At 39.4% G+C, this 21,666-nt stretch overlaps 2 long non-coding RNA genes across 4 annotated transcripts in view; one reads left to right on the top strand and one right to left on the bottom strand.

The window, feature by feature from the left end:
- LOC111928841 (uncharacterized) overlaps positions 1–6,831 on the bottom strand; it is a 33,329-nt gene extending 26,498 nt beyond the window's left edge. Inside the window, exon 1 of the long non-coding RNA XR_015286886.1 lies at positions 6,759–6,831. This is a non-coding gene — a long non-coding RNA (uncharacterized LOC111928841). The remainder of the gene's footprint in view (positions 1–6,758) is intronic.
- Positions 5,523–21,666, top strand: part of LOC111928840 (uncharacterized) — a 36,219-nt gene continuing 20,075 nt past the window's right edge. The window contains exons 1-2 of one of the 3 annotated variants that reach the window (XR_002864333.2): positions 5,523–6,863; positions 15,429–15,644. This is a non-coding gene — a long non-coding RNA (uncharacterized LOC111928840). Of the gene's footprint in view, positions 6,864–15,428; positions 15,662–21,666 lie in introns of all 3 variants that reach the window. The other 2 variants (XR_002864334.2, XR_015286883.1) reach the window with 2 other exon arrangements.

Below are 21,666 nucleotides of genomic sequence, written 5' to 3'. Positions count from 1 at the left end.
TGCAAAGTGTGCTGCCTTCAAGGACCACAAGCACTGAAATGTCCCAATCTGCTGTTCAATATAATTCCCAATGCCTTCCTTCCAAGACCTTCCCAAGACCTTCCAGGTCTTTCTGAGTTCCAATGAATCATCTATGAATGACATGAAGGTGGCAAATCAACTAAGTGATGGCAGAGTAAGGTAAGGGTCATAGCACTAGGAAGGAATCAACAAGATATATGTATGGAAAGAGAGGAAACTGTTCTCCTTAAATCTGGCACGACACACTGGGCAAAGGAAGGGGTCTGTTACTGAAGGTTTCAGGGTTTTTACCAGCTCAGAGGACAATTGGCCTGAGTTCCTCAAGGGGCACCCTGTGGAGAGCCAAAAATATTTTTGGCTGAAGTTATGGTGCCTGCAGAGCACTGGTGGGTTGTCATGGGTCTTATGTAGGAAATGTGGCTTGGAGCTGGGCAAAGAGGAGAGCCTTCAGAAAGGTTTCTCTTACCCCACAGACGTGCTGGGGAGCCGTACCCATTGGGAATTGGGATCTGCTGGAGCTCAGTCCCTGAGCTGAGAGTGGATTCTGTCTGCCCTGTAGTGTCTGTGTAGGTTATACACTAATAGGGACATTGTCTCCCACTGTATGTGGAACTGTATGGGTTCAGTATGTGGAAGAAGCATGTGGTGCTGTGCAGGGCTATCCTGAGGAAACTCTTTAATTTAATTAATTTAATACAGGAAGTGTCCAGTATGTGACCTGAAAAGTGGTGTCTTTAGTGCCTAGAAAGCAAGTATCTAGCCCCAAAACCTGACCAAAGATTCATCTCAGTGGGGTGCTGATCTTTCAGGATAGCATCAGCTCTTCTGAATCCTACTGCTACGTCCTGAAACATTCAATCTTTCTAAAACTCTTCCTTTTATGGAAAGATGTTTCCATACCTGTGTGAAAACAGTCTCTTGCTAGCAGATTTTGGAAGGCAGAATTAATGGAGAAATGAGCTATTAATGGAGAAATGAGAAATGTTTTCTGACTGATCTTCTGGCGATGTGGATGTGCATCTGCTGCAATCGCACCTTTCAGGCCAAGTGCACATCTGATCAAAACTCAGAAGGGAAACAAAGGTACAGCTCTTCTTCTAATGTAATGGGTATCCCATTCACCTGTGGGGGGCAGACAGAGACACTGAAGCAAGAGTTTTTTTATTATTGATGCTAATTTGACACCTTGAACAACAATGCAAGAAGACTGAAGAACCCAAACAAACTCAAAGTAATCATGCCAGAACAGAATGTATAACTCATTCCCTACAATTTAATGTATTGTTTAATGATTTACTGAAGCTTCAAGATTTCCTCTTTAGCCTGAAAAGTCCTGAATCTCCTATGTAATGGTAGAGTATAACCTAAATGTTGTGGCTGCAAAATGCACCAGCACCATCTTTAGGGCTGTCTACCTTGACTTAACCAGTTCTTTCAGTTTTCCTCAGAGAAATGACTCTTCTATGAACATGTCACGTTCAAACTGAGGCAAAGCACTTTCCAGACTGCTGTTGACTCCTGCAGTATGAACTTCACCATTAAATATCTTCTACTGTAGACAAGAGTACAGACAATACAGACTTTGCCTTAGAATAAAAGATCCAAAGAGAGTTGTTGACTTATTGATTTTACAGTATAGGGCACAGTTACCACATTTGTTCTTTGATCTGACACTCCAGATATCAGCCACTACTAAGAAGATAAATAACTGTAAGGAGCTGATATTTATAGTGATGCTCTTCCCTGTCCAAGCAACAGACTGCTTTGTTGTGTAACAATGGCCCCTGGTAAAGCAAATCACTAATTTCTACTATGTGAAATTGTAGCTTCCTCTGAAATAAGCAGTTCCAAGTGCTAGATAAATGATATTGAGATGAGTTAGCAGGCAATGCCATACATGAAGGAATACCCTTCTTTCTCCATGCAGTGGCCGTGATGTGGGGATGCCCTTTGGAAAGCCTAATAGGAGTTTCCTGCTGACACTGTGCAAAGCAGCTTTCCCACTGGCTGACATTTGAACACCCACAAACATTTACAGCTGTGGGAATGCTGTAGATTTCCCTTAAGCTCTAGAAAAACACCTTGAAAATGGTTTATTTGTGTCACTTGAGAATGTAATTTCTAGGGGGAAAGACAGCTCACAGCTGTGTATTCTTACCCTCACCTGTGCTTAGTACAGAGTGCCTGGTCTGTGCACCAGTGCATAAAAATAGTCCTGTTATCCTACAGCGTGGCAAACAGTCCAGTGATATCAGTACTGCTGTGGCTTTACCCCTTAGCATGCAGCTCTGTTCCTTTTATTAATAACCAGACATCGTGTTTTAACCATTTCACTTGCAGTGTTTCAGAGCTCTCCTTTAAGGGCCATCTATGTGTTTTCATAGCAGTTTTACAGCCTTAATTCAGAGTTGGTGATAAATAAAGCCATTCCCAAACTTAGAAACGTCAAGAGCCAAGAATCACAGTTTCTCAAATCTCCAAAATAAATAAGTCATGTGTCAAACTTGCCTATCCATTGGCAGAGGAGTGCCATGAGCACTAATGTCTGATTGTTGATAAGGGAATGTGGATGTTGTGAAGTGTTGACTGATACAGCACTCAAGGGAATGGAAAAGAGAAAGTGGTGGAAGATGCAAAAATGTGTCAGCTGATATCTCAGTTGAGCTTTTTTTTTTCTGGTTCAGTGAAGATACTGTCATGATGGGTTGCAGAAGAGAATAACTTCCAGCAAAATCAGTTCTAGTAGTTTTATTCTAGCAGTTTTATGGTGATGCAGACAGAGTAAGATGAACAGGTTTTTTTAAGTGCATATCAGGGCTGGTACCCTTGGCTTTTGTTTCTGTAGTTATAGATGCTTTTCATCTATGATGAATTACAACCTTTGTTGTCTTGATTAGAACATCCAAAACTCATGTAACAGAAATGATACTTTGCCTTCTTCTTTACTCCATTTACTTGTCTGTAAATGGGGGCAATTGAATTCAAAAGGAGACTTTCTATCTTTTTTGTTTTGAGTACCTTTCCATGTATCTCAAGGCTTCTCTTTCCTTTATTGTACTTCCTCTCTAGAATTGTACTTCTTGTTCTGATAGGATGTGTCAGTCACTCATCATGTTGCCTGTAAATCGGCCAGGATCATTTCCAGTAAAAGAAGCCAATGTCATGATGCACTAGCACTGGTATCCCACAACTATAAATAGATTCTTCCACAGGCCTCAGAAGGATAAATAGATATTCAGAGCTGCTGCAGTCATATAGGAAAAGAATAACAGCTCTAAAAACTAATGCCAGGACCCAATGTTTGGTTATTCAGAGGGCTGCTTTTTCTCTCAAAGGGCTTGGCTTGTGTAACTCTTTAGATATTTTTTAATTTTTATTTTTTTTTAATTTAAGTTTTATTTTAATTTCTTTCTTCTGGCACGTGGGCAAACTGCTGCTACCCAGCATGTGCTGTAGTGTTATTATTAGTTTTTAGTGGAGAAAGGAAAGGTTTTGCTGTTGTGATCATCTCTGATTTTCATGGTTTTTTATGGTTTTCACAGCTTCTGTCTCCACATCTGCATAGATATGTGATGTGTGTGTAAGAAGGCTCCCCCTGTATGCTGTGTATAAGAAATCTGCTACTTGAATCAAACAAGAATAATTTCAGTCAGGGGGATCCAGCAAGTATTTGTAAATGCTTCATGTGGGCCTCCTTGAGTGCAGGAGTTTTTGGCAGCACATTAAGTATATATGTACTCTTCTCAAGAAAAGCAGTTGTGTAGCCAGAAAACTACTATTTGCTGTGATACACATGCTAAGCCTAAACCCCCTCACTGCCACCTTCTAGGATATAGTAAGTCAGGTGCATGTCTGTAAAAATTTCACTGAGTTTTTATTTATTTGGAGATTTAACAGACAACTTTTGGTGAATCTTGATGTGGTACCTTAAACTGTCTCCTCAATCTGCACATCTCCACTGTGTCTTTGCTGTTTCTGCCTTTAAGCTGAGCCAAGGAAGTGCTTGGAGTCTCAGCTATTGTAATGTGAAGCATTTTAGCTTTAAACAGTAATGAGAAAATGTGTATTCCCTGCTTGTATATCAGATTTGGGAATAGTAGGTTTAGAAAGCAAGTTGGGGCTGGTAGAGATGTATGGCTATGGCTTAAACCATCACAGTTCTATTTGCCTTTTGCTGAAGCCTGTGACAGGATAAGCTTCCTAACTTTTGTTCTGATACAAAACCAAAAAGAAACAGAAACCTTACTGGCTGTGTTGATGACAAATAAACACAGGGCTCACAGAAGCTTAGTTTTGACTAAAAAAACTCCTTGTGTCACAGTTCCAGAGGAATTGATCCCATGTGCTCATAGAGGCATTATATTGAATGAATCCTCAAAAGGTTTTTTGTCATGTACTTCACATTTCCTATTTTTCAAGAACAGTTCCAGAACTGAAATTTAATTCCTTTTTAGAATTTTTGGGTCGATTTACATGGGTGTAATAAAACACCTGGGCTAAAAAATAGTTCATATTTAATTTGATCTCCTTGTGTAGCCTGTATAAATTCTGGACTGGAACAAAAAGTGAGCACATTTTGCCTGTGTTTGCTCAGCACTCCTATTTGTAAGGCTCTTGTTTCAGCTGATTATTATGTGCCAGCTTTAAATCATTTGGCCTTGGCATTTCCATGGCATGTTTTCCCAGTGAGTGTCACTATTAGGCTGAATGAAGCTTTCCAGAAGCAGCAAAAATGATTCCACTTTCTAATATAGAAAGGTGGAAAAATAAATTTTGCCAATGTGCCCAGAGATAAACTCATAGTCTCTTCAGTAAGTGGTTCTTGATATTTATTTATGTATTTATATTTTGTTTGTCTGTTTATTTGTTTGACATGCAAGGTGTACTGAGGATTTTTTTTCTTTTTTCTTTTTTTTTTTCTTATTTCTGAAAAAGCAACTATCCTGACTGAATAGATCCTGACTGAAGCCTTTTTAGAGTTTTTCATGTTAAATTGGCGTCTATTTACTCTATTTATTATCTATTACTTTGAAATGCCTGAAGGATGAGATGTTATCCAGAGGGCAAGCTCAAGAAGAGAACCCATGAGAACCATGAGGTTCAACAAGGTCAAGTGCAAGCTTCTGCACCTGAGTTGGGACAACCCCTGGTATTTATACCGGCTGGGGGAGGAAGGGATTGAGAGCATCCCTGCAGAAAAGGGCTTGGGGATGCTGGTGGATGAGAAGCTGGACATGAGCCAGGAACATGAACCGCAGCCCAGAAAGCCAACTGTAACATAGAGAAAAAAAACCAAACAAACAAAAAAACCAAAACTGAGACCAAAAAGCAACATGGCCAGCAGGTCAAGGGAGGTAATTCTGCCCCTGTGCTCTGGTGAGACCCTACCTGTGATGATGCACCCAGCTCTGAGGTCCTCAGCACAGGAAGGACATGGACCTGTTAGAATGGGTGCAGAGGAGACCATGAGGATGATAAGAGGACTGGAGCACATTTCCCATGAAGACAGCTGAGAGAGCTGGGGATGCTCAGCATAGAGAGGGTTCCAGGAAGACTTTATAGCACCTACAATACCTAAAGGATCTACAAGAGAGCTCGGGATGCACTGTTTAGCAGGGCCCGCTGGGGTAGGACAGGGGACAATACTTGTGAATTGAAGGAGGATCGATTTAAACTAGATATGAAGAGCAGGGGTGATGAAATTTTGTAACATTTTGCCATGAGAGGCAATAGATGCCCCAGCCCTGAAAATACTCAAGGCCAGTCGGGACGGGGCTCTGAGCAACCTGATCTAATTGAGGATGTCCCTGCTCATCGAAGGAGGCTGGACTGGATGAGCTTCAAAAGTATTTTCAGACCCAGCAACCCATTCTGTGCCTCTGACTCTGTGACATCCCTGCTGTCCGTGCAGGCCCGTGAGGCACGGCGCTGTTCCCGGGGAGACACAGATCTCCTTGGGGAGAGACAGATCTCCTTGGGGACACAGATGTCCTTGGGGAGACGCAGATCTTCCTGGCACACAGATCTCCCCGGCACACGGATGGATCTCCCCGGCACACGGATGGATCTCCCCGGGACACGGATGGATCTCCCTGGATCGCCGCTTCCCGCGGCGGGCCCGGCCTGTGAGGCGCCGTGTCCCGCCGCTAGATGTCGCCATTGCTCTTCGCCGGATTATCGGCCCTCACAACAGCGAACTTCCTAGGAGCGGGATATTCCATGGAATCACAGGGTCTTCAGGGCTGGGAAAGGACCTGTGAGACCACCGAGTCCAACTGTTCACCCATCACAGCCAGGTCTATCACTGAACCGTGTCCCCAGGTGCCGCATCTACATGTCTTTTAAATACCTTCAGCGGTGGTGACCCAAGCACTGCCCTGGGCAGCCTGTCCCAATGCCTGACACCTTCCGTGAAGGATATTTTTTCCAAATACCCAAACTTAAACCTCCCCGGGTGCCTCTTGAGGCCATTTCCTCATCTTGTTATCTCGGAGAAGAGAGCTGCTGCCTCCTGGCTACAGCCTCGCTTCAGGGAGCTGCAGAGAGCAGGAAGGTCTCCTGAGCCTCCTTTTCTCCAGGCTGAACACCCCCGGCTCCCTCAGCCACCCTTCACAGGATTTACTCTCCAGCCCCTTCCCCAGCTCAGTCGCCCTTCTCTGGACTCACTCCAGCACCTCAGTGTCCTCCCTGTACCGAGGGGCCCAGAAGTGAAGGCAGCATTTGAGGTGCAGTCTCACCCGTTCCAAGCACAAGGGATGATCACGGCCCTGGTCCTGCTGGCCACAGAACACACCCGAGGAGAGAAGGCTCCAGGCATGTCTGACACAAGCACCTGTGTGGGGGTTAGTTTTCCCAGAAGTGCAGATTTAGTTGGTTTTATCTAGAATTGTAATGGTTTGGAGGGTGTGCTTCTTCCTATGGATAAAACATCCAAAATCCATGTCTTCCACTGAGTTCCACTGAGTAATATGCCTGAAAAACACAAGTGGAAATAGTGGACTTGCTTGATTCTGTTGTTACTGGAGCAAATTATGATTGTCTCAGTGCCAGAAAATTAGTCAATGTCATGTAATTAAATTTATCTTTGACAGAACTTTGTGCTGCCATTTGTTCTAAAGTAACACCTCAGGTTACAGTTCCCAAATGGCACAGAATTGTAGGTTTGGGCTGGAAGCAATTTTTAAAGATGACCTAATTCACACCCCCTGCCGTAAGCAGGACAAATGGGTTACATGTTGATACAAATTTTGAGCCTCCGTCTCTCCTATGAATGCTGAATACTATGTAGATGAGTTTAGAACATGTTGCAGTCAAAAATCTGGATTAACAAAGCATTATCAAAGCTGAAAAATCTAGCACACTTGTTGAATTTAACATTGTCCATGCACCCCATGTTTTCCCCTTTCTACAGAAATAGAAATTACAGTGTCTGTAATTGTTTGTAATTTTAGTGTCTGTGTATGCAAACACACACTGTTTATTTTTGCCATGTCAGTGTGTTTTTATCTTCACCAGGGATGGTCTTTACCTCACCAGCACTCATGCTGGTTTGTTTTATCTTTGTTGAAATATATTAAATATGAGATTCATATTCTGTGATGCTGACTGAATTAGTAATTTCTTGTGGACACTTCTGTAATACTTCACAATATCCAAACAAAATCAAGCCATGTTACTGGGCAACTGGTGATCATAGTGAGACATCTTGAAAAAGCTTTTCAAAGCATTCTGCCTTTTTATGCCATATTAGGTATTCAGAAAACTACTATAATAATTTCAACGTTGTCTGAAGCTGTGAGTACTCAGCAAATCTGGACAGATTTTTCACTTGGGATGTGTAAGAATGTTTGTGGTTTTCATGTTAGTCAAGGTTTCTGCTTAGTTCTGCCTTGTGTTATATACAGAAGCAGACATGCAATCTCATTTTTTAGGAGGCACTCAGCCATCTTGACCCTAAGAATATACTTTTTATTTTTGCTATAGTGATCTCCTGATTTTCCACCTATCTTCTGCATTATTGAAAAACAATCAAAGAAATAACAACAGCAAAAACAGCAGAAAAGGGAAGGAGAAAAAATTATAAGGACAGTAGCATTTGTTATCCCTGTGGAGCAATGTGCATCACATGGAGCATGCACAGAAGAGAGCACATTAAAAAAAGAACAGGCATTTTCTAATCTTGATACTGCTTATCTTAATATTTTCTTTACTTGCAAGCATAATATTGTTTTTAATACTTCATGTAATTCCCTAGGTTTTCAGAAAAACAACTTGAGAACATTGAACTGGATTTTGTGGAATCATAACACCCCCCACAGTGATCATCAGCAAGATGGCAATCTCTGGATGCATCTGACAGCCATCTGCTTCTTGAGCTAACAGTGTCACTGGCAGCAGTAGCTGGGAGTTATTTTTTATGCTGCCTGTCAGTAGAAAGGAAGAGTGTGCATCCTGTGGATGCCCTAACCTCTTGCCAGGTGTGGAGAAATTTTCCATCCAAATATCTGGGAAGGAAGTCTTGGCTGGTTGACTGGATCCTCAAAGACTGAACCTTTCTGTCTGACTACTCTTCCTTTCCCTGTTTCAGCCTTGCATCTCAACCTCTTGCCTGCAACTGTATTTTGTCACTGTATTCTTCCCTGAATCCTTCCTCTCGTTTCTCTTTATCACCTGTAGCTACCTCAGTGCTCTCTCCATGTTCCTGGCTCACTTTTGGCTCAGCTCTCCCCGGGTTGCTATCTCCTGAGCCCAGCACCCTCCAGCATTAATATTAGATTAGCTGATATCCCTCTCAAACCTACAAATTTCCTGTTACCTCCTGATTACTCCTGATGTCAGGCTCTTAACCCAGCTAGTAGCACACTTGTCCCTCTGCTTGCCGTTTTCATTTTGTTTCCTCCAGCTCCAGTACCAGTTTCTCACTCCCCATCTTGCGTAACAGGGTCCATTTCTAAGTCTTGGATCATAGGACATTTTCCTGAATAGGGCTTTCCCTGCAAACCAAGTTATTTTCCAGCCTGCAGTTAAGATTTTATCTTCAGATCTGCTAAATTTTACATCCATTCTTCAGTGTATTCTTTCCTAAAAGCAGTTCTCACAGAAGACACCTTCAGAGCTGTTTGAGTGAGAAGGGAGCATAGTCAAAGATTGTTTTAGATTCTGTCTCAAATTCTGTAGTTAAATCAGCTTGGTCATATGAAAAGGAGACAGAAAGGGGACAGCACATCTTCCAGCTCCTTCCCTTCAGTACTAGGTGTCACATTAAGGCCAGAGGGGACAATCAGATCATCTTGTTTAGCTCTCACAAGCTGCTAGCCTCTATATTTCATTCCCTTCATATATATTGGAGCTGATAAATTGAATTTTGACACTCAAATGATCATAGTTCCTTAAATAAGGATTGGAAAGCCTGAGGATAAACACACAGGCTTGTCTGAGAAACAGTGTGAATCACTGCCTTTGTCAATATGATGGTGTTTTTCTGGGAGCTGACATGATGGCAGCATGTAATACAGTCATGAATAGATTAAATAGGTGATGTCATAGCATTTATGTGATGCTTTCAGTCACATTTCTTGTTGCAGGACTTTTTCCCACTACTTTCTTCTGTTTTCTTCCAGTTCATCAAAAATATAAAACATGAAAATTCTACTGATACTTGAGTGGTCATGCAGTTTTCTTTTTTTATACAAAGCAGAAGTGAGGAGCAAACTTTATTCTCATTAAGTTGAATTTTATTTGATCCTCTCCTAAGTACAGTGACATTCCATTATAAACCTGCAGAAAGCAAATAATGCCTCTGAGGGCGTTCTCTAAAAATACATGAAAGTTAAGGATTGTGATTTGGTTAAACCTAAGTTTCTCAGTTTATGTCAACTTATCTCAACAATGAGACCATGGGTATTTTACTTGGAAAAGCCTTACAATATTTAGATATTGATGAGTGAGGTAAGTTAATCTAAAGAAGTCTGATTGTTATAGTTTTATGCATCATGCCCAGACAGGCTAACAGATTTCCAGAATTTATCTTTCTTAAAGCTGTACCATGCTTAATTTGGAAACAATTTCATTAGTTTTGAGTGCATTAGTACACACCATTATCAGTTCAGGATCTGAGCTGTTAAAATTATTTTTTACCCTTAAATTTATGAATTCGTTCAGAAACTTTCATTTTGAAAAATCCTCTGAAACGTCTTTCAAATAAATCAGAAACGCACAGAAGTTTGCTGGCTTTGTAAGAACAACAAAATTTGCATCCAAATTCTAAACAGGCTCAGCACATTAGATGGACAACAGAAGGTGATGACTGTTTTTAAGTTAGTACTATTATTTCTGTTTTGAAAGAGCACCTGGAGACCCCATTTGTGATCAGCTGCCCACTGAGTATTACATCCCCACAGAACAGTGGATCTGCAGAAGAATCTTCATTGCACATGAAGTTGGGGTTCCTCTACCCATCCCAGCTCCTGTGCTCTGCTTTCTGTTCTTTAAGTGGGCTTTGCAAAATACATGAGAGAGGGCAGAAAATGCTGCTTCAGCTGCTCAGGGGTTCTGATACTTGCCCAGGAAAGCTGGGGTGTGGTTTGACAAAATATGTCTTGTGTCCCAGAAGAATACTCTAGTTGCCAAGCTCTCACTCTCTGGGTTAGGAGTGTGCTCACTTGCCTTTATTTGCCACAAAATGCAATGGGGTTCCTGTTTCTTATGCTGGGATGTTTTTGGATCTTCATTCAGAGAATCTACATTTCTCCACACATTAATTTTAGGAGCACAGCAACACTTCACAGGGAGGACTATGTAACCCAGTATTTGTGTCTCGCACAGAGAATTTTCCATGCCTCAGGTCCCAAAATGTGAACTGGAAACAATGCACCTTATGCAGGGGGAGGCAAAGAAGAGGAATGTTTATTATTCTTCCATACATATGCAAATCTAGAAAAAAATAGTCTGGAGAAATGAGTGCTGTTAAAATAACTGTACTAACACAAAATGGTTTTATTTATTTCATGTTCTTTTTCTCTTGCAGAGGGAAAGAGTTGCTGCTTTTTCCTTGTTTCAAACTCTAATCTTATGCGATGCAAATCTAATTCAGGCTTTACAGCAAAGATTTCTGATGTAGTGAGAAGTGAAAATGATGGTGAAGTTTTCCAATATTTACTCATTTGCTTTTTCTGGATCTCATTGCATTTGTTACTGCTTGAGTTGTGTGCAGACTCTACAGCTGTTTTTCCTTCTGTGTAGTCGTGGTCTCTTTAATGTTTATTTTTGAAGTCCCTGGGAATACTGCAAAAGGGACAATAGCTGAGATGCAGTTACAAAGGTCTGTTTAAGGCTAAAATTTCTTGTCAAAACTCTGCATGTCCCAGACCACAGAAGTAATCAGGGTAAAAACTTCCACCATTTTTCTTGAAATGTTATTTTCTCTCACATTTAAACCATGGAATAATGTCTTTGTGTCACAGTAGCAATGAGGTCACTAGTAGGAAGTCAAATGACCAAATGCCATAATTCTCACATTTGAGTATTCTGGGTTTGGGTTCTTTTTGTAGGGTTTCCTTTTTTGTTTTGGGTTTTTTCTGGTTTGCTCTCAGCCAAAATGCAGGACATGGACAAGCTGAAGTAAAATGAAACCTTTTTGTTTGAGAAAAGTTTGAAGAGTTGTTTTGCACAAGCAAAAATGGCTTTGTTTTCTCTGCCTGTGTTCTCAACAGACGTTGGTCTTAATGGATAATAGAGTTTGGGATTTCTTACTTGTTAAGAAAGTTTTGAATTGTTCATATAATCAGAGGCAAATAAGCATTGATTCCAGATGTGTTTTCCTGTTTGCTTCAGTGGAGGCACTGAGGTTGCTCTATGATGTTATTGCGGAGGTTTGCACCCAAAACTGGTTGCATGCTGCATTAGGGATGTAGCTAAAAACAAGAGTAGTCTGAAGACAAAGATACAGCTGCATTATGTAGGGGCACATATATGTGCTTTAAAGGTTTGATATGTTAGCTCACGCTCAAAATATGTGTGAGTCAGTCATTGCAAAGCTGGCATTAGTTTTGGAGCAGCAATTTAAGGCTCAAAGACTGCTGCTCCTAACTCCTCTGGAGTGCCTTTGAGAAAATACTGTGTACAATTCAACTGGCTTTTGTGTAGTTTCAGCTGGGTTTAGTCTGTGCACAGTTTATCCATGTGCTTGGATGTCAGAGAAATGCAGGTGGGAGATTAGCATTCAATTAACACATTTTAAAAAGAAAACCAACAAAAAAATAAAACTTCTTCATCTAAATAATGTTTTTTTTATTTTGACTGCATAGTTTTGCTTCTAAAAGCTTGGATGAAATTCGGTTTGAGGGGTATCAATAGTTTTTAAAGTTGTGTGATGTTTTTCAAGATTGCTTGGTTCTTAAAATCTTTTTTAAAAAAAGGGTACAGAAACATTATTGAAGATGTATTCCATTTCCAGGAGAGGAAAAAAAAAAAAAAAAAAAAAAAAAAAAAAAGAGGAAATCTATTATTTAAGGAAGAAATACAGCCAGTGTGATAAAAGTGCCTTCCCACGTCTTGTGGCCAGGTGCTACGTGCATATAAATGTTTCACGTTAAGCTTTAAGATCAAGGAAGAGTCTGTGGGGAGCCTTGTTTCCTGGAGATTTGCTTGCTGGAGTAGCTCCCAAGTACTGACTTCCCATTTTTTATTTGGTTATTAAGGATGAAAGGCTACATCGTTTTCTGGAACAGCGTTCCTTGCATGCCATTATCTTTGTCCACAGCTATGAAACATGCATTTCTATAGGTTCATGTGGATGCTTAGCCTCACTCAGCTTAGCCACCGTGACTCCTGCTTTATGTAAGTTTAATTCTAGGATCACCTTTATGTCGTTCTGTAGACTGAACAAAAGATAGATGGTTTCATTAGTTGAGAAACTGTCTTTTTTACATACAGCTGAGTATCATGGGTCTCCAGCCTATGTAATGCAGGGCACTCTCTGGTACTGCTGAAAAGGAAACTTTGAAAGTCTAATTTTCTGTCATGATGCACTCTGGGCAATGTGTGTGTATGTGCAGCTTTACATGTGCAAATTGCCAGTGTGAAGTTTTGCCTGCTCCAAGTATGTACAGAACCAGGAGGAAAAATGTGATTGTAACCCATTTGTACTCAGTTTGCATCAGCAAATCATCCCTAGGATTGGAAATTCCAGCACTTACCTATTTACCACAGCTGCTCTGTATAAATATCTCTTCCAAAAAGACTTTTTTTTTAAAAACCTGGCTTAATTAACAGATATTTAGAATATAACAAGCTTAGCAATTTTGGCATTTTTGCTTGGATAAAAAACCTGATTTAACTACTATATTTTTTTCAGTTTAGCTAATGTATTTCTAGTCAATGCTATCAACATGAATGTTTCTGAAGTTATAACCAGGCACTTGCCTGGCACTTGCCTCTTTAAAAAACATCTTTAAAAAAAATGTAATAAAAGTTTAAAGCTAAGAAATTACTTCAAAATATTATTACCCATATAAATCACAGAATCACTCTCGATCATATGTAGCATGTAAGATGGGAAATGATAATCATTATACAGAGGTAGCAATGAAAGCATAATCAATGCAGAAATTTAGAGTGAAACAAAACCCTTCAAAATGAGCAAAACTTGGTAGTTTACCAAGAGTAAGAATAAGTTATTTGGGAGTTTTCAGGGATGAAGGATCCAAACTATAGATATTTCTTTTACTCTGACCTGTGTGCTTCTGTCTTACTCTTTAATGTAATTGAAGGTACTGAAAAACAGGTGTCAGGGAATTACTTGGGGAAAAGCTAATAATGGCAATCTACTGTCAGGAGAGTTTATGCTTGTGCATTTTCTCTAACATGACACTCATATCAAATATAAACTTAACAAGGACTGATCTATATTCTGTACTCTTCAGACGTTGTTACTGAATCCCTTTCCTGATGGCTCTGGGGAAGAGTAATTGTGTTGCTCAAAACCAGGCACATGGTTGGTTTTGTATAGCAAGGGAAACATATTCTTTGTGGAACCAAGAAGCCTATATATATATATATTTATGTATATGTCTGAGTGCATCTATATATATATATAAAACTCTTCTTAACCCTTATGACACAGACATCCAAGTGCTGCCAACTTTGAGATCAGTTTAGAGGATAAACAGAGATAAAAACACAGTAAGCAGGGACCTGCTATCCTTGGCAGAGGAAGGAGACAGACACTTGGCGTGGTCCATTGCCAGCAGCTTTTCATTGCAATAAGTATTTCAGTTTGAATACTGTTTTTAGAATAGTTCAGTCAAGTTTCTGAAAACAGTGTAGGAGTTGAGCTCAAAGATTTCTCACAGATTTCTCAGACCTGGAAGGGAATATAAGCTATCTGACATGAACAGAAATGAGTACTCCTGCTTATGCTCCTAATTTGAAAACACATTTTTTTACCCCTAAGGATGTGTTTGAATATATGGGAGAATACCTATAATTTTGTGAATGCCTTCACTGAGAGAAATGATGCATCCTAAGGGTTGTGTTATCAAAGGAGCTTGAATTGAAGTCTCCACTATCCTCAGCTTTAATATATCTTTGGATGGCAAGTCAGTATCAGTAAAGGTAGCAGGAAAAAATGTTTTCCTAACTTTCCTGTAAAACATGGCAGTACAGTTTCTGAGCATTTTAAACCTAAAACACTTCTTTTGTGGGGCCCTATGATACACATTCTACTTTGCTCTCTGCCTCAGATGCTGTATTTTGCTGCAGTGAGCACTTTTGTTTCTTTAAATACTTGTTATGTGGTTCATGGCCTGACATAAACTGAATATTTGGTGGGCAATTCTGATCTTGGGTTCCACAATATGGCTCTCTGTGACTGCAGGGTGACTGAATTGGGGTACAATGCAAAGAAGGCCTATGTCCTCTTTTTACACTTTTTTATTTGTCCTTCCCTCCATGCACTTTCATTCTAATCTCCTACATTTCTTCTAGTTTGTTTTGGGGGCTTTTTGGTTGTTTAGTTGGGGTTTTTTTACTTCAGGAAGTTTTTAGACTCACTGTGGTTATTTAACATTTTCCCTTTTTCCCCAGACTTATGTTAAACTTAACAGATGCATGAAAATAAATATTTTTATTTCTAGTATTTCTTTTTTATTACTGTACACTTCCCTCTTTTTATTGTTTCTAAACCTGTACTTTTTACTCTATCTTCTTGTCTATCTCATGTTCTGTCATCTAACCATTATTTTCCTTCTCTACTTCTTCTCTTTCTTAATTTATTTTTAATTGTTCCCATAGTAGGGTGTGATTTGTTACTCCTTCAAAATATGGAATAGTTCTATTTCTGTTTCTTATTAATTAAAGCCTGAAAAATAATTTTGTTTTGCTTATTTTATTTTTTAATAAATTCACAGGCTTCTCAACTTTTGCATTATAGAGGGACATGGTGGAGCTTGTACTTCTGTGAAAGGATGTACAGTTTTCTGGAATTTGCTCACTATGAGGAGTAAGGACCTGCACTCAATATGTAAAGAAAAATCCAAAGTGAAAGATCCTGGAGGAGCCCCTTGAGAGCTGAAAACCAGTCTTCCCTGATGTGAAAGACTCATCATTTATGCTACTTCTAGCAGGTCAGAAGTGCTGTAAGGTAAACCTTTTTTATTGATAATGCTTGTTTGGTTGTTGTTATTTTTCAGTGCTTTGGTCTGTTTGTAACTGTGAATTTCAAAGATGTGTGCTGGAAGGAAAAGGGAAGTTTTAAAAGTAGGATTCCTGCTTGGAAAGTGTACCCTGACACAGTCAGAGCTTGGATTCAGCTGGATTCACCCTTGTGCTTTCCCTGCAAATGGAAGTGCCTGGTCATTAACACAGCGAGTCACAGTAATGTGTTATGATCTGATCTGGCATTTATAAGGAAATAGAGTGGCTGGCCTTGGATACCTCTCCTCCAGGTCATTTGTCCTAGTGATAAAGAGAGTGCTTGCTCCCCAGAGGAAGCAAAGCTGCCCATTATGTCAGCTCACACCCTGGAAAAGGCTACAGATTCTGGTGCCTCTGTTTGAGATGTGCTCTCTAAACGGGGTCAGTGTTATAACTGGGAGGGGGGAGCAGCTTCAGCTGTGAGTGAGTGCTCAGAGAAATGCTATAACTGACTCTGTCAGAGATGAATAAAGAATGTAGACAAGTAGGCTTGTTTTATATTCACTTTAAAAAAAATACATATATAATGATTTGTTTTTTGGATCATTGATTTATATGTCAGACAGATGAAAAGCAAAATTTCTATGATGCCTTTATCATTATTCTGACAAGGACTTTTAAGTTAAAGAGTGATAAAGAATGCCAACTTTTGACATTACTAGAACAGCCCTATCAGCTTTAATTTTCTTTTGTTTTCTTCTTGTCAAAGAAAGGCCATTATAGATAAATTATGATCTCAAACTGGCTAATCTAGTGCATTTTTTTCCCCATAAATTACCCCAGCCACCTTTTAAAGAATTATATAAACTCAGTGAGAAGCAAGGTACAGAGTGTAGAAATTGCAAATACCCAGGGGTTTAGGGCAGGGGTTCTGAAGCTCTGGGAGAGCTGCCCACAGCTGAGGCTTTGTGTCACTTTGCACAGATGGATGTGTGGAGCCGTTCTTTCTGCCTGCCCGTACTTCTGTGTGCCAGGGACCGCTAGAGTGTGCTCGGTTACAGCTCTGATCAGGAGCGCACACCGTAGAGCACAGAGAGGGCTCAGGGTTGCTGGAAGTTTATTTCTACCACTAAATTAGGGAGCTAGTGCTCTTGTCATTATAGATCAAAGTTAATTGACCTCATGGCATTAGCATCAGTGTACTTAAAGCACAGAGTTTACACATAAAGCTGGAGAGTTTAATTTTGACAAGTCTGTGTGTCTACACTGGTTTCATATTTCAGGTGAGGAGTAGCTGTGCAGATTGTGATTTCATGCAAAAGTTTATTTCTTTGCATCACACTTAGGTTTTGTTTTTGCTGTTCCAAGCCTGTAATTTCTCCATTTCTATTTATTTTTCTTTATTTTTCTTTATTTTTCTTCTTTCTACTAATTTACCAATCTGATGAGTGTTCAGCCATGGTGTTTTCTATAAAACATTACTGACAGCTAATAATAATTTGCACCTCTTTAGCCAGGCATAGTCTGTGTTTTCAAAGCCTTTATAAGCATTACCTGAATCAAGAATTACCCAATCGAGAAGGCCAATATTTTTCATGTATTTTGACAAGTAAACCAAGCTAGAAAACAAAATCAGATTGTTACCTTGACACCACAAGACTGTGCAAAAGCCAAGACAACAACATGTGTCTTTTGACATCTATTCCTATGCTCAACCATAAAATGCTTGGGTTTTTCCAAATATGTATATGATTAGCATTATGATTAAAGGGTTATGATTAACATTCATTTGGGAATTGATAATATGACTTCTTTATATCTGTACTAGAAGTTTTCAAGTGTAATTTATCATCCTGAGTGTGTTATAATAGGACTGACATGAACAGAGAGTACACTAAAAAAAACTCCTTCCTGCAGCTCAGCTGGATACTAGCACAGATATCTAAGGCAGTATGTGGAGTGTAAGACAGAAACAAAGACTTGGCTAGAGAAGACGCTGGGAAAATGAGAAGAAAATACAGAAAATGACAGGGGGGGAAAAAAAGGAAGAAAAAATGTGAAGAAAGATGAGTCAGGTTGAATTTATTTATAATCAGGGCTAAATTATATATTATAGATACTATATGCAGCATATAATAATTAGATTTTTGTTTAGTAAAATAAGGACATTGAGTGCAGAATCCCCCAAATTTGAAACAGAAATAAAAATCATGTTATCTATCATGGTATGTAGACTCTGCTGTCAGTCTACCCTGTTTTTAATGCACAATGGTAATGGAATGGAAATATTCGGTATGTTTCACTATCATGATGTGATATGATATATCAGTGTGTGTCATAGCATATCATATTATATATACCTGATAAGAACTGAAATATTTGAAGAGAAAATTAATTGAGCCATGAGTAGCAGCACACCTGTAGAAGGGCAGAGGCCCAGAATAATAATACCATGCAGAGAGTTATTATAAATATCAGCACCCTATATTTTAGCTTGTAGACTGCTTGCAGTACCCTCTTTCTAGACTTTGGGATCACAGAATAACTTTCAGTGTTTAGTCACTTTCTGCACCAATGATTCCATCTGATGGGGATTCAATTGATTTTTCACATCTCGGCATAAGAAGGCCCAGACTGTGCCCTCTTGCCTGCGAGTGTTTGGTGGCACCAGCAATAAGCCATGTCAGGAAGAATGCTTTTAGGACAAGAGCAATGAAGATGGAAATACCACAGAGAGCTTTCAGGTTTCATGGAACTGCAGACATTTTTTATCTGAACAGTTAAAAATGTGGATTTTACACAGAAAGAAGCTTTGCCCAGTAAAAATCTTGACTTTTTATTTAAAACATTAGGAGAAAGGGTGTTACTGTTGCTTAGTTGAAGCTGCATTCATTTCCTTTTACAGCTGCATTTAATACTCAACCCTTAAGCATGAAATTAATTAATGTTATTTTCTTAATCTTGTTAAAAGATAGTCCTGATAAGGATATCTCTCTTGGGAAGAGCAAAAGGTTAGGGACAGATGTGGGAGGAAAGCAGCTGATGCTGTGATGGGTAGGATTTTACTTTCTGAATGTACTGTACCACCAGGCAGTATATTTGTACTAACTGCATTTAGTTGGTGTCAGGACATTAAAATTTCTGGACAAAATGAGAAGGATAATATATTCCCCCTGTGTCTTTGCTGCTCTCCTTTGCACCTCTCTGATCTCAGTTTCCTAAAGTGAAATGCAAACAGGCAGAGGCCAGTGGGACTGTAGTGGCATTGTCTGTTAGTGAAATGAAAAATGGGACCATCAGGAACAGGCATGTTCAGAAAAATCCAAAGTTTGGAACTGGATAATGTCTATTTTGCGAAGTGGGGTGGGGATTAAAGGCAGAAAGTAGTAGTGGAATTTATGTGATCATGGAAGACTTGAACTTACCCAAAGAACAAAAATTGTCCATTAAAAAACCAGACGTATGAATACCGTAAATTCTTTTCCCAAATTTATTTTCCAGTAAAGTCAGGTCTTGGATACTCTCTGATGTAAACTGAGGTAGATTTTATTTTTACCAAATGATTATTGAATTAGCAAAAAATAATCATGTGTTATGCATAATTTCACTGAATAGCAAGACCTAAAAAGTCTGGATATAAAAACTATACTTGAGCATGTTCCATTTTGTCCAAATCCCTCTCTCTGAGAAATGTGAAAGATAAATCCCCGGTTCTGGGGCCTTAGAAAGGCAAACTGAAAAGCTGAGGCTATTTAGTGAGTTCTGGGAAGCTTAGATATTTGAATGGGGGGAGGCATATAATAACTCCGAATCAAAAAATTTTAGCAGTAACCATTATACTATTAGGAAGGAGTATAGATCTCCCTGGAATGACAGTCATCCTAAGCTGTGTGTTAAAAGTAAGAAGAGAAGGAATGCAAAAGGAGATTGATTAGGAGGAAGAATTATGCCCTGCAGGTTAAAAGATACAGAACTGAAACAAGAATGGACAAAAGCTGTGTTAAACCAGCCTTTACTGTTCATTTCAGTTCCCTGCAGAGCTCTTCAGCTTTGCTAACCAAAATTGAATGAGAGAGAAAAATTCTCAGCCTATCTCTTTTCCAAGGAGCATGCTAACACTGAACAGAGTTGTGTTGGTGGCTTTAAACAGCACCTCACACACCTGAAAGCACATTCCTTGGTATTAAGAAGTGCTAAAAAAAGGCCTATTGTCCCAATGCTTCCTTGCACTTTCTCCCTTTGCCAAAATCTTCACCACCAAATATTTTGGAAGAACCTCTTCCGGGAGCTTGTTTTATTTGCTGGAGTATCAATAAACAAATTTTAACACAAGCCCTCTGGCCATTCAGAGAGTTAGGTTGTACAGGACTTGCATGTGGTCTTGCTGTTTCAAGGAGAGAATTTGGGACTAAAATATTGTTTTACATGTGTGCCAGGCGACACACTCTGACTTAATATCCATAGGGGCTCTCTCAGAATGAATCTATGGGTATGGGCAGAATTAAATATTATTGCAATTAGTCTAAGACACTAATATAAGCTTTGCCACTGAAAGTATTTATTTAAAACTTTATCCTTTATTTTTCTTTTAAGAGTTTTCAAATGATATTGTAAATCCTAGTTAAGGGAAAACAGGTTAGTAGACAGAAAGCATTGATAAGTCATGAGCAAAAAGAGAAGCTACCACCATTGATATCGCATATTATTTCTATAACAGTGTGCAACAATATTTTCTTCTTGCTCTTGTTCACTCTGCTGGGTGTGTCCTGAAGTTTCCAGCCTGATTGTAAATATTCTTAAGGAAGGACCAGCACCTCAGCACCTCCCTGACTTCTGTGGTATAAGCACAATCTCTTCTGCCCTAGTTCTTGTCTGTAATGTGCTCTTGCTGCATGTCTAAAAAAATAGTGGATTGAAGTGAACTAGAACTCTAAAACGTGCTCTGTAAACAGCATCATTTCAGCAATGCTTCTCATAATGCAGATTTATTTTTCTTTGTTTTTTGTTTGGGTGTTTTGGGGGGTGGTTTTTTTGTGAAAAGGAGGAGCTTCTGAAATGATCATGCAAATATCAGATATTCTAGCACATCTGCCCTTCCTGAGATCTTGTTTCTCTGAAATCTGTATAAAATTTGACTTTTTTTTTCCCTTTATTTTCTCCCGTTAAATATCGTAAATCAAACACTCAACACATTCAAAACATATGAGTCCTTTGAATCTTCCTGGAAGACTCCCTACTGTGCTCTCTGAATTTTTAAGCCTTTCAGCCTCTCATATGACAAGTGTGTTTTCTTCCAATGGACCCATGCACAGCACAGTCTGTCGGATTTTCCACCGTGCTGTCGCTCACAACGAACTTCAGCTTTGCTCACATCAACTTCCTTTTGAATGCTGGGAGTGTTCAGGTCTCTCTCAATGAATCCTGGAACCATATTTTTTGCACTGGAAGAATACATGCAGACTCCTGTAGACCCTTGGTTAATCTTTACTCACATCCATTTGCTAGCAGGCTGGAGTCACCAAGGCAGGCAGTGTGTTTTTTGTTTCAGCCTAGCTCTGTGTGCTTTCTCTAGTGATCCAGGCACGTCAAACATTTCCTTCTGAGGGGGAAGAGCTGGAATTTCCCAGGTGCCTCACAAAACGTTTAATGAAGTGTGTAGCACAACCATTTCATTACAACATATTGTGTACTTTTGCCTTTAATAACTGCATTCCTCATCTAGGATGTCTCTATAGCTTTCAAAAATGAATTACAGTGGTATTATTTTTCTCAGAATATATTTTTCCATGACAAGAATAGCACTTTCCTAAACTATTGTATTTATTAGCAACCTGTTACCCTCTGACACTACTGTCATTTTCATCCTCTTGATAAAGTGAGCATCATTTAAAATCTCTTTAAAAATTATTAAACCAGTTTTAGTGGTTTCCTTTTTTTTTTTTTTATTTCTCTCTCTTTTTTTTAAAATTCTGATTGGATGGCAGTCAAAAATCAGATTAGCTTGAGGGTGAA

Source organism: Cyanistes caeruleus, chromosome 5 (genome assembly GCF_971803275.1).
Source record: "Cyanistes caeruleus chromosome 5, bCyaCae1.hap1.1, whole genome shotgun sequence".
NCBI lineage: Eukaryota > Metazoa > Chordata > Aves > Passeriformes > Paridae > Cyanistes > Cyanistes caeruleus.
This window is presented reverse-complemented; position numbering and strand designations above follow the sequence as displayed.